The sequence below is a fragment of the Larimichthys crocea genome, chromosome XXIII, assembly GCF_000972845.2.
Source record: "Larimichthys crocea isolate SSNF chromosome XXIII, L_crocea_2.0, whole genome shotgun sequence".
NCBI classification, from domain to species: domain Eukaryota; kingdom Metazoa; phylum Chordata; class Actinopteri; family Sciaenidae; genus Larimichthys; species Larimichthys crocea.
Window position 1 is genome coordinate 9229713 of NC_040033.1, and position 16583 is coordinate 9246295.

General features: G+C 38.9%; 1 long non-coding RNA gene across 3 annotated transcripts in view; it reads left to right on the forward strand.

Annotated features, from left to right (window-relative positions):
* LOC113744455 (uncharacterized) overlaps window positions 1–16583 on the forward strand; it is a 230502-nt gene that overhangs the window by 79974 nt on the left and 133945 nt on the right. The gene's annotated exons all lie outside the window — the stretch shown is intronic.

Below are 16583 nucleotides of genomic sequence, written 5' to 3' on the forward strand. Positions count from 1 at the left end.
TTTGTGACTAAGCCGTGGTGCGTCTGGGCGAGACAGAACTTTAGCTTGTTGTTTGTTTTGAAGCGAATTTCTATCGAAGTTGAGCTGTCTTCTAGGAGTTCGTTCTTGTCGGCAGAAACACACGAACAGCCAATCAGCTAACAGGCGGGTAGACCCAGCGTGAGGAAACAGGCTATCATATCTCCGGACATCACCAGTAACAGGCAAACAGCCAATCATCCAGCAGCTGTGTAGTTCGGTTGCGGTTCTATGTTGGTTTGTTTACAAGGGAGTAGCATGCAGTGAGAAGCCGGGAGGAGAGTTGAGGCGGCCGCTATGTAGCGGAAACTGGCACCAGTAGTATATCAATCCACAGTAGTACCGTCGTGTAGAATTTCTAGTATAGTAGGAACCGTTACGATTCTTTTCTTTTAAAAAATAATTTTATTCATGACCCTTTTTTTTTGCATAGGCATGCAAATATTTTGCATTTTCTGTCCATTTTAAGTTTAATTTATGTTTGTTTTTTTTTTTTTTTGTTTTTTTTTTTGTTTTTTTTTTAAACCAATTTTCAAATCCAGTGTTGGATCACTGAGCAGTGCCCTCTTCACACTCACACAGTTCTACATAATTACAGAAGGTGGGCAGAGCCATATAGCAAAAGCACTGCAATAGTAATACAATTTTATTTTCCCCTCCCACCTACACACGGTTCCATATGCAGCCACACATCTCATGAAACCTGCGACTTTTGGCTTTAATAGGAGCCCACTCAGATCCTCGGGGGCGGGTCCCTGTCATTCAGGCATTGAGCGGACATTATTGAGGAAGGTAATTGGCAGGGAGCCTCATCTCTGGAGGTTTCCCTGGACTTCAGCGATCTTTTAGAGGACTGTAGGACTGTGCCATTAATCAGTGGGGGGATAAGAGGAAGGAGGGATGTGCCAGCGTCGGCACAGACCCCTACCTTTCCTTCGCCCTGACAGAAAAATCCTTACCTAATCAAACTGCCCACTCTAATCTACACTTAACATCTTCGTGGATGTGACACAAAAGGAGGAGAACTCTCTCCGCTTAAATGGTCCTGCCGTCTTAGTGGTTCCAATTATATTAAAGAGAGAAATTGTACACAGGAATGCATGTTTTCTCACAATAAATTAAATTGTGATTACATTATTTCATGCCTCATAGTTAATGTCTAATGTGAATGTTCAGTGCCAGTGCAGTATCAGTGTTCACTATTCACTATCACTATTCCAAACTTGCAGTTCAAGCTTTTGTTTATCAATTACTCAGGATCTTTCCATAACCTTTTAGCAAACAGTAGTTGCCGTTTGCAAGAATAGTAGAAACATGGGCATTTTACCTAGTGATGACTGGCCCATAGCATTGCTTTCAGTTGCTATGTTCTCATATTCGCATTAAGCAAACCTAGACTTCACTTGAGGTAACTCTTTTTTTTTGATGAAAACGACCGCCACATCAAGCTGGGTGTTCCCACAACGCATGAACACACCACAAGACAATAATAATCTTTTGGGATATGCACACATAGCAGCATGTAGTAGCATATTCTTTCAAGTGAACAGGATAAAGCATGCAAAAACATCAGTATGGTGCTCGAACATTACTATAAAAGATGCAAGAGTGAAGAAAACAAAAGCTGAGCAGCACTTTAAGGAGGGATTTATCACACCAAGCAAGGCTTGCAATACACCATATGCACTTATTATGTCCTTTTTATGCCCATGCCTTATCAGGAAAAAACCCCCACTTCACTTCACTTTCTATCAGATACTGAATCCTAACCGCTGTAACTGATTGCCTTTAGAATTGAGCAAAAATGCATTCCCACATTTCTTTTCACATTTTTTAGAAGCAATAACATTAATATTTCTTTAACTGGGATGTCAGATAAAGAATGTAACTGACATTAAATGCCTTATTTTACCTGCAAATGTGAGGGAAAAAAACCCAAAACCCACTGAGAACAACAACAAAGGAACAAATCTGTGCCCTCTACATCTAATCCCATATGTCATCCTGATTCTCACTTGCTTAGCCTTGGATAGATGGCGCATGAACATTGTTTTGCAAGTCAATAAGACCGTAATTGCGCGTGGTAAGTAGGTATCATCTTAGTGGAGGTCAGGGTAGTGAAATCATTCTGTGGCTATTTGACTTTATGTTTTGCTCAGGGGAGACGCACGCCACAGAATGCAAAGTGGCCTCTTTTCTCAAACTGATGGAGAGAAGATTGTAGCAGATGCCTGACCCCTCCCAGTGAGGTTACTGCTAATTTGTTTGTCCCCTTTTCTCCCACGGGGTGCTTTGTGGAAAAAGGAAACAATTCAAGAAAAATCTTACTCAACATTTCTTTACCCGCAATCTTTTTTTTACTTCTTTTTTTTTTTTTTAGCAGAAGCAAATTACTGATTTGTTCCTGAAATAGCAGTGTGGTTGCTCACTCAAGCTTTAATCATGCTTGCAATCTCAGTCTGTGTCATGCTTTTGGGCACGAACGGCTGTGAAGTACAAAGATAGCGCTCTGGGCTTTGAGATGATCGTCTAAAGTGACCCACGAGATCAAAACGAAGAGCAGACTTTTGTAATAAACAAAGTTCTGTGATATGAACTTTAATCAAAAGGCTAAAGCTGATTGGATAAGTTTGATCTGGAACAAACGCCTTTTCCGGTGGCTTTAGACGGACATTGTCGGAACAGATTACTTCCAACAGAGAACAAATTACACTGTAGCAGTGTGTATATGTATATATTGTCACTGTCTTTGTTGCCTTTGATCATTTGGACTTAATTATATATATGAAATATACATATTCTCTTCCATCTAAAAATCTTATTGGCCAATGAAAAGATGTTTTGTTACATCATGTATGTAGGACTGATAGAAGCTTTGGATAAATAACATTTCAAGTCAGACTGATGCATGTCCATCAGTGTCAGGATAAACCTTTTTTCAATCTTAAATGGGAAAATAATTTTGATTAGGCCAATGTGCTATGTGGAAACATGTAGGACAGTCTTCATATTGATAGCTTACCAGCTGAGGTGGACATAAACAGGAGAGTCGGCTTCGAAGCACCTCCATGTATCAACTTTCGCTCACAATCCACATAAATCTATTTAAAATATTAATCTATATCTTTGTAGATAGATAGATGTTCAGATACAATGACTTTAGAACAATAGAGCATTTATCTCAGCATTCAGAATCTGTCTTGACTTTTCAGCAGTGACCCTTATAAGCGGCCCATGAGGGATGATAAGCAGGTTCACATTTTGCCCCGTGTCTATTGATGAATACAAATGTGATTTTTTTCTGACAACGATGATGGATATTCTGACAGGTCCTGCTCCCTTTTCTGATGAATTTTCAAGTCAGGGTGGAGGTTAGGGGGTGACACTGGGAATAGGCCTATATTTTTTTATTTTTTGGTTTTGGACTGAGTGGGCATATCTATTCATGTTTATCCTTGTGAATGAATGTGAGATTTGGTTCAAGGTGACATGTCTGTATACGGCAAAGAGAGTATAAACTCAGTGAAAAACAATAAGCTTGGTCATGGTGAATCATCTGAATAGGAGCTGCAATGCCCTATGCCTTTTAAAGATTAGATCAAGCTGTCATTACTGGCATATTCCAATGAAAACAAGTTTAAAAATATGATGTTGAATCATTCTTTACTTTGTGGACTATGAGTCAGAAGTAGAGAGTCAAACTCGGCATGCTGTACTGAAAATGTCTGCTTTTAATATTCCACTCAGTGCCATAAAATCCCCGCTCTAGTAAGCCAAACTCTTATCAGTCTTATGCCATTTATTTTATTACTATAAAAATCATTGTATTTCAGAGCACAGCCTGTTGATGTCTTGTTTATAAAGGAAGCCATTACATTTGACCTTGAGACTTGTGTGTGCCTAATTGCAGTTCCTGCATAACAATTTGCAAAGCACTAACAGCACAGAGAAAACAGCATCCATCAGTGGCACGACTGGCAACTGGCTAACAGCTTTGTATACACGGTGGACAAAGAAAATGTCACGCACACATGCAATTGAAAACTCTAGAAACACACTGAACTAGGCTCCTTGAGGAGAGAATAGGAGGAGAAAATAAATACTGGCTGAGAAATTGGAGGGTTGTGTAGCATCTTTTTCTTTTTTTCTTTTTAACAATATTAACAACATGCTAATGGTAGTGGGATGGAAATGCCGATCTCTGTTTGTTTGTTCACCACTTTTGTACAGACATTCATGAGTATTTCTTTATATTTTTTTGTGAGACCGTAACTTTTCCTCTAGTGCCTCTAGCAGGTCCAAAATCTCACCATTGAAATATGCATTTCCCTATTTGTTCCTTGTAGGGATGCACCGAAATGAAAATTTTCGGTCGAAACCGAAACCGAATAAAAATTAAATGGTTAGCCGAATACCGAAACCGAATATGAAATGCGGTTGCTAAATTTTTCACTATTTTTTTACTATTGCATAAATAGCCTAGAATAAATTTGTAGACATGTTTTTTTCAAAGAAAGTAAATGTTTATTTAATATCCTTCAAATATTCCAGTAGAATTTCCAGTCAGTATAATTATTATTTCATTTATATTGTTAGAAAGCCCATGTTGTTTTAATCACTGTTAATTTGTTCTTGAAAGAAATACTATTTAGTTTTATTATATTTCTGGTGAATTTCCATTTTTCCCACGTTCATGAACGGATCATAGTCATTCCGACGGTCATTGAACACACCTCGCATGTGTGAGATGCTGTAGTTTAGAGAGAAGTATATAGCTCCGCTAAAGAGCAGTGTATGATGTATTTCTTGCCTGTGTTTTTCCTATATCCTGCATCGTGGGTTTATTGTGTGTGAATGAGAAAAGAATCAGCAACCCTGGCCAGATCACCGTGCACGTTGTTTCATTGCATCAATTGCATCATGCCACTATTCGGCCTTACTATTCCGCCGAAAATTTTCGGTGGCCAAATTTTCGGTGCATCGCTAGTTCCTGGGTGATGACTTTTTAACGTCTTTGGTCATTCAGTGGTCCGGGATGAATTGTAATTCTTTGGCTTGTTATAATACCAAATACAGCTGTGGTTGAGGCTTATTAGCACATGTTAACAGGCCTGTGATGAACATGGTAAACATTATACCTGCCCAACATCAGCATATTAGCATTTTCCCTTTCAGCATGTTGCCATGCTGTTGTCAGCATTTAGCTTAAAGTACTGCTGTACTGTAACCTACCGTAATCAACTCTTGGCACAGTGGAATACGCTACATCAAGCTTTGGCTACACAGGTACTGTAGTAGATAAATTCATTGTTAGTTTTGGTCTTTTCATTGGATTTGTTGACCATAAGATAAATATAAAATATCAGACCTTTCTTGTTTAAGAGATACAAACCATCACCATTAGAATATATTTTAAAATATCATGGCCAATGGCCAGTATTGATAATCAGATCAGAAACTGCAGCATTAAATAACTAGAGTTTAAGTCGATATAGGTTTCAGTGTGAGATATCAGCAAATCATGTGGTCGACCAAGAGCGTGCTTGAAATTCATCTTGATCTCATCCAAAGCAGCAATCATACTGCGTTACTCATGATCTAATCATTATGTTAGAGGCTTTTTCACCCCTCAAAAGCAAAAAATATGTAATATAATTTCTAATATCATACAATTATAAACATTTTCAACATTTCAAATTAAAGATAGTATGAATAGATATATTAAAAAAATCTTTATTTTGAGTTCAGTCGGCTTGGACAAAAAACCTGATTGGTTGGACTGTGTTAAGAATAGTCAATTAAAGTCACTTTCCCATTATACTTTGATGTTCTTCACTTAGGACTGAAAGCAAACCTTAATCATTCTGCACAGAACATCGATACCTCTAATGCATCACGGGCCCAGCACCAGTACATACTCGCAGTGTTTGAGACTTTGGACCTGCTAACTGTGACTTATTTATGTGAAGTGGGAGAGAGGTGTTCTTTGACTCGGCTTGACTGACAGTCTTCTTGAGTGATTTTACGTAATGCGCCACAAAGGGAATTTCTCGTACACCTGAATGCTAACAAGATGTGTTAATTAAGTGTGGTAACGGCTTAATCCACAGGGACGCCTCTGCCTTTTTAAAACTTTATTTTTCACATCACGTGGAAAAAACTATATTCTGGAAAAGTTATTTTCAACCAAGTGGAGGGGAAAATAGAAACACGTGTAATTGTAACAAATGGAGGCAGCACAAATTTTCAATCACATCTTCTCGTGAGGATGATAGGTGTGACAGATTGGATTAGAGAATCAGCAATTATAATGGCCATTGGGCAAAACCCCCAGGTTTATCTTCATTCTGCGAGGCACAGCACCTGTGTCACATATACTGTGTCAGATTAATCATACCCGTCTGCATGAGCATAATCTCTCTCTCTCTCTCTCTCTCTCTCTCTCTCTCTCTCTCTCTGTTTTTGCCTGTGCTGCATCTCTTTTCTGACATTCATTAAATTCGGACCAAAAGTACAAAATTGTGAATCTCATGGAACGTTGCACACCCAAGTTCTCTATGTAGAGACATATGTGCAGCGAAATTATGCCATATGTGGAAAAAAAGGTTGATGGTGTTATAATGCGCCACAGTGCTGATGAAAACCTGTTTGAATGCAGGAAAGGATTTTAGCTGTAACTGCCAGAGAATGTGTAATGATCGTTTTTTCTTCTCTTTTTTTTCCACGGGCTGTATGATCCAACGGTTAGCTGTAATCCATATTCTGTGCCGCACATAATTAGCAATCATAACCAACAACCCTTGGTCTATTACTCTGTGCGTTTAACATGCATCACAGAGGTAGGGCAAGCTGACAAGGATTTTAGTGAGCGCCACAGTTAAAAGTAAATATCTGGATCGCTCCTCGCAGGGATTTCTTAGACTACTTTTGACTTCTTTTTTCAGAGGTGTTTGAAAAGGGAAGCGCACACGGCCTTGTTATAATGACACAATTTGTGGGAGATCAGGCTACGGAGAAGAAAGTAAAGCAGAGCCTCGTGACAAAATTTCATTTCCTTTTGCATTTCAGATGGTGACAGTTTTGTCAGTGAATTGTTCCAAAACGGTACATCATCCCTAAGGAAATTGTTGCACATGTTTTACAGCTGAGGGTCTTGGTCCTTTTGGGACTCCACTGTATCAAACATGTTTTCTATTCCTTCCTTCGGTCCCATTGGGTCCTGTTTGGGAAACGTTCTAAAAAATGCAGAAAATTCTCCTTTCATAACAAGATCAAAAGCAACATAAGTCTCCTATCTGTTGTTCACGCTCATAAACACCTACTGAAACCCTTAGCTCTGCAGTAAATGTAACAATGACAGACGTGGAAATCAGTAATAGAAAGACAGACGGGCTAAAGCGTGAACACATCTGTGTGGTCAGGAATTACTGTTAATCTACAGTAACTACATAACAATCAGACAGCTATAAACTGTAAACAATAAATACAAAGTTATTTAAAGGCATGCAGCAGGAACAAGTTAGACTTTAAATCTATTCGACTGTCCTGGCAGACAGTAATCTGCCAGAAGTAACTTGAACTCCTCAGACACGGGATGGATCAGCCAACATAGACTGGGCCTTCTTTGAAGACCTCACCTTGTATATGTGTGGACGATTATATCTCATAAGATTGTGTCTGAAATTTTGATGCACACTTTAACAATAACCAATAATGAGAGTGTAAGGACTGATTGAATGAAACATTTTCATCGAGGTGTTATTAGCCAATAGGAACGGTGGTAACGGATTGAAAAGGAAGAAAATATGACTATTTGGAGCATATTAGGTGGACAGCAGAGAAGCAGATTATGGTTCAGGAGTGGTTTCAAAAGTTTCTTATGTCACTTGATACTTGCTGACCACAGCCAAAACTAAAAACGTTTCATAACCACCTTTTAAATATACAGAGTTGCTGATTAATGCTCTAATTATTTAGTCTAACATCACTTTAAATCCCTGAATATTCAGGTCTCCTTCTTTTAATTTTGGACATTAGTGATATTCAGCAGCCACTATTTGGCCCAGAGATAGTCTTGGCAGACACTTCTGTATGCTGTTGGTGTTTCCTCAAGCCACTACAATGCCTTTAATGTAATTATCTGTTAGTGCTTCCCATTACTGATGTTGATCATCTACTGTATGTTTTTAATCAAGCACATAATATAAACTATATCTCTGCAGCTGCTGTAGCCCAAACTAGTACACCTTGGCATTACAACTTCTCTCCCCTTCACCGCCTCATGTTACACTTACTGGGTTTATTATTACATTACATTTATTTAGCTCACGCTTTTATCCAAAGCGACAATACTATGCAGTACTTGCAGCAATAAGTTCAGTGAACCGTGTAGTTAGAACCCAAAAAGTACATGAAATTCATCAAATGTGCCGAACTGCTTCAGGTGCTACATTTAGAGATATAATAAAAGATAGAGAAAGAGGTTTTTTTTGTTGTTGCATTTTTAAATGGGCTGAGGTGCAGACTCTGCTGCTTTTATTATTCTGTGATGGAAGATCTGAGGAAAATAAGGAGCCCGTTCCAACATTTTGGAGCCAAGTCGTGATTTTGATGAACAGTAATCGAATGGCAGTAGCAGAGCGTAGTGGAGGAGTGTGTGGTTTTGACCATGTCCTGGATGAGGAGTGGACCTATTCTCAGCATGGTAGGAAAGTACCAGTGTCTTGAATCAGATTCAAGAAGCCAAAGGTAGGTAGCCAATGCAGGGAGTGGACGAGCGCTGTAGTGTGGGAGAACTTGATTGGGTCGGATCTGCACCACCTGAGTGAGGGATGGATTATCCCCCTGATGTTGCAGAGGATGAATCTGCATGAGCAGGCTTGATGCAGCGAAAATAAAGTAAGACACCGAATGTGTGCTGCTTATTTCTTTATTTATTATAACAGATGCTGTGTGTTGCAGTGTAAATATGAGTTTTAACTAAGATGCAAGAAGTGATATCCGTCGTTTCGTCGAACAATTCAGAGGAATGCATAACAACGCTGACAAAAATACTTGTCTTTAAGTTGCTTTGCATTGAAAATAGAAGAAGAAGAAAAAGAAAGTCGACTTGATGATTCATGTGCCTCTTTCTGTTTCTGTGAACAGATCCAGGGAAGACATCAATATTTTACATATCCTTTAAAACATGAAAGATCTGTTGTGTCCAAAATTTCTATTCCTGATGAATTATTCAGCCTCTTTGCTTTTGAAATGTAAAAACATCATGGGTTTATTTGTTCTCATAATTAGCTGGTGAAAAAAAGAAACTTTCTGAAGGGATCTGTCAAGTCATTTATACTCTTCTACAAGTCAGTATTTAGATCAAAGAGGAACATTACTCAGCTAAAACATTGCCATTGATGTAATAATGCATTTATCCTGTTTACTCTATTGCAGCTTAGACACCTTACCCTATTTGACCACAGTCCACAGAGAGCCAAAACTCAAACCAGCCTCCTGGTTGAAGAACAACAAAAACATTCCTGTTTATTTCTCACTCTCAGCCTCTCTCTCAAACCAACAATAACATAAATACATTTTGCAGCGTCAGCTTTTCATTATTACTTTTCATGAGCTGAGGAAATGTTTAAATAGTACTTTTTATTTTAGTTTTTTAAAAGCAGACGGCACACCATTGCTCATCTCAATGGATTTCTGTTATGTATATGTATATTTAAATTCTCCTTTTTTTCTGGCTACTATTAAGACATTGTGTGGTCACAGAGATAGAGATGCAGTAAGCAGATGTATTAAAGATAAGAGGATTATAAGAAACACTCCTTCTTGCTTCTCATTTGAGATTTCAAAGCAGCTCCAATGCTCCAGGAGCAGCAGCTGGATCCATCTGGGTGTTAATCTTGGCCTCCCAAAAGTCAAAGAGATGGCTTTCAAAACCTTACTAGGTCTCTCTGCCATCATCATTACTGAAGCTGCAGATGGTCCCCATTTTAGCTTGGCTACTTGAAGGCAGGGGGCATTGAGTGAGGCTGAGCCTGAAAGGGAATAGACGGTTTTGCTGAGAGTGGTTTGATGTGAAGCAAAGAAAATGTTGGAAATTAAATGTTTCACAACCCACATCACACAATTTTCTCCAGTCTTCCATCGACCGTAAAATGCAACCCTTTGTTGTCTCCAATGTTCGTACACCATTTTCCTTGTTTACCAGTCCGTAACATGACATTATAATACATGATCATAGAATTAGGCTACTGAGTGTCTTCTCTTGGTTTGATGTCTTTTAAATAGTTGAAAGCTATAGAGGAAGTCCAACAAACCTGTACTGCACCACCAGGATCATGCTCAGCAGGAGCAACAAGGTTACCATGGTGAGAGTGATTGAAAGCCCATTAGTGCACTGTTAGTATTGGTTGCTGTTATCTGTGTGGAAGGACTGATGACGTTTTTTTATTTCAGCTTCATTTCTTGTGGTGGGGATCAGCTGAAGATGAAAAATTACACTCTTGAAAGACATTGTAATTACACCTTGATAGAAAACTTAATGGGCTCAGATTCAATAATTTCCTCAAGCTAGTTATCGAATGTTAGAAAATCAGCCAGCGGACTTTAAAAGAAGAACAAAGCATCCACAAAAAAAGACATCTTCAGCAAAATGTTGTCTCTGACAACCCTTTAAAAAGCTGTAAACAACCTTCATCTGATCTATGAAGCACCTGAGGCTAAACTGAAAGGTTAAATGTTTTTAAATGTCACAAAGGAGCAATCAGCGATGACTGACAAACTGTCAAAGTTTGTGTGCCAGGGCTATCTTTTCATACTGTATGTGCATGATAACCGCAGCATTGATCCTGGGGATTTCCAAGTCATTTTTTGCCCCCTAAAAGTTGGAATCTTCCACCAATATAACTCCTATTGAATTCCTAATCAGTACAGCTACACAATGCCCACATAGCTCAGTATGTATTGTATTTGACAGCTAAATAGTTCTGCATTAAACAAACACAACCTGTTTCACAGCTTTCCATTAAAAAAGTTTCTTGAAGTGTTACTATGTGAGAAGAATAATAACATAGATCTGTTTTAGCTGGAAGCTTTGGACAGGATGTTGACAGCCTCTTTTCAGAGGTTTAAATGCAGTTTTCAGCCAACAGTACCACTTAAGAGGCATGGACATACCGCAGGCCATCTACAGAAAAAATAAGAGCAAAATGTCCTCTCTTTTGTGTGTGTTTATTCTCTGTGCACATCACTGGCTGATGCACACTCTCAGTGTGGAATATATTTTTAATTAAAGTGATACCCTCTGCTCTCTTGTGTGTTGTTTGTAAGCTTGCTCTTAATACTTTGCATTAAAGGGGTCCTCCACCTGGTTTACACATAAAAATCAGTTTATAGTTATTGCGGAGTACTACTGCATATGTGGGGAAAAATTTTTATCCAGACTTTTGTGGTTTCAGAAGGAGTGGCACAAAAACTGGTCAATGTCCTCAAGTGATGGGGAAAACTAGAAGTTTGAGAATAAAGTAAATTTCAGGGTTTGGAGTTAGAAAGAAGTGAGAACCACTTAGTACACTCATCAGCTTTGTCTGAAGCTAATGGCTCAAGGCAACATTAGCCACTACTAGTATAATTTACGCGATTCACCAGCTGAACTGCCTGTGGTCGAGTTGCAGTGTGGGTAATGAAGGCATCATGAATTTTAATCCCTTTTTTAAACTGTTCATCACAAGTCTGACAATGTTATAGAAGTGAAATGCTAATTTGGGACTGCAATCTTTCAAGGAATAGAAGCTCAGAGTTGAACAATGGGCATACTGGGAGTAATTGATTTCAGTTGATTAGAGTTTACAAAAAAGACTGGATTTCAATTGGTTTCATGTGGAAGTAAAAACACATTAATTTGGTCCTGATTCTTTAATAAACACCCTACAAGCGACTGTTCTAAAGACCTCTTGATGCTCAATTGTTTCCTCATAATGCAGATGCATTGTCACTGACCCTGGGACATTGGATGTTGGCCTCTGGCATTCGTCATTGGCAGTAACCCCATCACACAGCCTATCAGCTCTTGCAGACTTTTAGCAAGTTGGACCTACTTAAACGTCTTGCCCAAAGCTGAAGAGACAAAAGAAATGGAGTCATCTAAAAATAGGAAGCCTCCAGGTTTCATATCTCAATGGATCCAAGGTCTGTTTCCTTTTTTCCTGTTTCAGCCTGGGATGTACAGACTGAGGGCTGAAGGCTCATTTTACTCAAAGACACTCAACCCGCAGGGATCAATGGAGTTGGAGGGATTATTTTTCCAGTGCCTCTGGAATGATTTTTATGGTTCTTGGGCTGCACAAAATTGTCAATGCATTAACATCAGATCCTCAAAACATTTCTGATTTTAAACAGAAGATGGTACCAGGATTTATCAGTTCTTTTGCAGGGAATCAGGCGTGTTCTATGAAATCACTGCTGGCTAAAGAATGCTTCATTGTATTAGATTCCACAAGTGAAATGTTGCCAGTCTTAAAATTGTTGATCGTGCCTGCTTGCCTGCCTGTTTGTCTGCTCTGTTCATTCTCCCACCCATCTATAATATATCAACTTATACTTTTAAACCCTTGGTGAATTATTACTGCATGGTTTTCCAAACTGATTTTTGTTTCTCACAGTCCTCACTGTTATTTGGTCAAATCAGCTGGGAGTGCTCCTAACATGCTCAATGTACTGTAATATTGCCTTGGTCTCTCAGGATCTTCTCAGCATTACAAATATAATACAAAATTTATATTTACAAGCATCTGAAGTCATGACTCTCAATCCACTAGACAATGAACTGGCAGAAAACATTTGCTTTGCATCTACATGGATATATCTTGTGGGAGTATTTGCATACCACCTATCATTTGCATGTATTTATTTAACAGAGCTTCCCTGATATGATTAGTTACCCAGCCTGATGTTGTGTGGACAAATAGTAATGCATTGCCAACTTGGTCTGCAGATGCCTCCAGCATGTGAGACAACAGCAGTGACAAACTGATGGTAATTTCTGGCAGAACAACCTTTCAACCACCCACCTCACACTCCAATCCCTTTTTTCCCCACTCCTACCTTGTGCCCTTGTGATTAATGTGTCTTACTCTCCACATGCTGCCCTTAAGACAAGAGCAGCTTACTGCTTCCCTTACCGTGCCACAGGTCCCCAAAAAGACACAGTCAAATTGGATTAGAGTTCACATTTGGGGTGGTGGGTGTTTTTGTGCTTGCATGTGAGGGCGCAGAAGAAACATTCATGAAGTAGTTTTTTTTTTCTTCTTCTTTTTTTAGCCAATTTATGTCAGAAGAGAAGAACGGTGCAGCAGCTCGGGTGGGTTGATGCCTTGGCAGCCGTGTTGTTGCGAAAAACAAGACTGGAGGGGTGAGATAGGGATTTGAGGGGGTGATTCATTGCAGTCTGCAACAATGGTATATGTGCCCAAAGCTGAAATCTCAGCCTAGGTTCTGCCTTAATAAAGCCTGTTGGCGTTAAGCCTTATTACTCAGCAGTCAAATGCCAAAAGACATCTCATGTTCCACAGTGAGACTACACTGTTCTCTATCCATTAAAAAGCTGAAGTTTGTGGTTATGATGTAAAAATACTCAACAGATGTTGATATACTTAGTGAAACCTTTAATTTTGTACAAGAGCATGCCAAACTAATTTGATTATTAGGGATTTATCAAAATGTGAATAAACTATAGGGCTGCTCTTCAGACTACAGGGTCAGTCAATATAATTTCATATATGTAGAATTCTTATGTAAAATGTACTGTAAGAACTTATACTTTTTAAATTGTTGCCACAAAATACCCTTTTCTTTTCTTTTGAGGCTTGCCTGTAGGAAACAAACCAAAAAAAGAAATAATTTTGCCAAGTTCTCAAAGTAAAAGCAAATGGCATCTTAATAAACTTCTCTGCCATGCAACCTGAAATGCAAAAAATTTAAAGCAAAGTCAACACTTTTATAGCTTAAAGCTCCAGTGTTTAAAATTAAGAAGTTTTTTTTTTTTTTCAGTTGGTTGCAATTTGTAGCCCCTCGACTAGATGTCACTAAATCCTACACAGTGAATGATAATACGTTACTGTAAATTACATTCTCACTTGAAGCTGATGCAGCCTTAATGATTATAACAATTCACTACAGAAACATCACAGTGTTGGGATCGTCTATATATTTTAGTACTGTCCTCAAGAGACTGGGCCCTGTCAAAATGAAGAAAATGGCTGGGGCCTAAATGTTAAATGATGTCAACTCAGTTCATCTGTTGTCACATTTTCTGTTGATTTTATCAGCCTTTCCATCCATGACAACCGGCCCTGTTTGCAAGGAAGCAACCTTGGATAAATCGCAGCCCAAAGGGAGGGTTGCAGACTGTGCCTTTTTTCGCCTCATCACCCACTCTATCCCCCAGACAAAAGTAACAACTTTCAGACAATGCAAGGCCAAGAACACAGATGTTAAGCAATCTGGGTCTCAATAAAATGTCTCTCTCTGGTTTCAGCTGCAAAAGGAAATAATAAAGAAATTCTTTTGCTGCCAGTAAAATTATCTGACGTATCAAGGGTGAATCCTTCCAACATGACTGGAACAACAATGAGGGCCCAGCAGGTTTCTGTTTGTTCACACAGCGCATGTGGTTTCTGACCGTGATATTCAGTAGCCATATATCTTACAAATGACCATCACCATTTTTCCATTTCTTGTTACTGCAGATGATGGTTTTGTTACTGCATGATGAAAGTGGAAGATTGGAATTGGTGGCAGATATAAAGACCAGTCCCCATAGAAATGTCTGACTTCATTGCACTGGATGAGATTGAACCTGTCTTCTTAACCACCTTTCTGTCCACCTGCCACTGAACGCCAATTGAGTTGATGCAGGTGCACGGTGGACTCTGCTGTCAGTCAGCAGTCTAAAGGCTAATTCAGAATGACACTCTCTGTCCATCCGTGCAGCCTCAGTCTCAGTTTATTTTGGAAAGCACAACTGGGAGACAGCTAGCTTTCTTCTAAACCGACTTATCCTAAACATGTGTGTCACATTTTCTTTATGGTGGCATGTTTTCTCTGTCTTGATTCTGCTATGCATCAGAAAGCGGTAAATGGGAGCCATTTTCTGCACCTTTCTAATCCTCTTACACGTCATCTTTGACCCCTTATCTTAGTTTTTCTTAAAATTACACAGCCTAATTACATATCACGAGTAGAAATTGAGCTGGATTTGAATGCAGTTCTGGGCCATATGTGATGTAACAAAATTTGCTGTGCAACTTCTGGTGCTGAAGCTAATCCTATCAAATGAGGATAAGTACAACACAATCCCAGGTGTAACACAACCACTTGGGTAGCTGATACAGATCCTCTCATGTCAGCCTGCCAGAGCTGATCTAAACCAAAGGGATAAATGTTTCTGCAACATAGCAGCACAAAACATCACTACTCTTAAAACCTGCGTAAAGGCAATTCTGAGATTTTTTGGGGCGGTCCTAAAGGGTGGCTTGATGACACGCTGAGGCCACCCTGAGCATTCCCCTGCACCCCTAGCAGAGAGACAGAGATTAATTCATCTCGTCCAGCATGTTTCAAAGTTAGTCGTGTCATTTTCTAAACTCATCTGACGCATTTCAGTTGCTTCAAAATTGCTGTTGACTGCTCCCATGCACACATTTATTCTTACTTCACACAGACTTCAATACATCTGATGATATTCATATGCAAAAATTGTTGGTGTTGACTGACAGAATATTATCCATGTACTTGATTTTGCCTTGTACAGTAATAATAATAATATATAGAACAATGATTGTTTTATTTGTATAGTACTTTCCGAGTTACAAAGTGCTTCACAAAGACATGAAAACAAAAAAAAAGTGCCAGATAAATACAGATTAAAAAGTAGAACCCTAAATGTATTTTAGGTGGATTTATAAGAAGAAACAGAGGCAGGTTGTTTCAGGGGCCTGAGGCTGTTTTTTTCGCCTTGACAAAGAAAGACCTCTGCCTCAGGCTGCATTCAGGTTCATAAGGAGGTAATAATTCAGTGATGAAATCCACAAACGTGCTTAAAGAGTAATCCTTAAATTTTTAAAATGAGTTGTGAAACATATGAGTAACCAGTATACAGATGCTAAGATGGGAATTTTGTGGACTCTATCCGCAAATCTATTGGATTTTGTTATAGAGTAGTTTTGCTGCAGCATTTTGAACTAGTTGAAGTTGGGAGAGGTTTCATTGAGTGAGACAGGAATACAGCGAGTTACAGTAGTTTAGACGGGATGTAATCAAAGTGTGGATGACAGTTTCCCGATTCTTAACGGATAAAAAAAGATTAAATTCAAGATATTATGAAGTTGCGGTAAGCACAAGTCGCAGTATGTTGCATGCATGTCACATTTCAAAGAGAAATCACAACAAAGTGACTGAGAGAGTGAAGCCATGAACCAAGAAAATATGACAGTCTGCTGTACCTTTGCAAGATCTTTTTGCACAGAGCTGTCTTGTGTCAGCACAGACTGACCTTCTTTGCTGATATG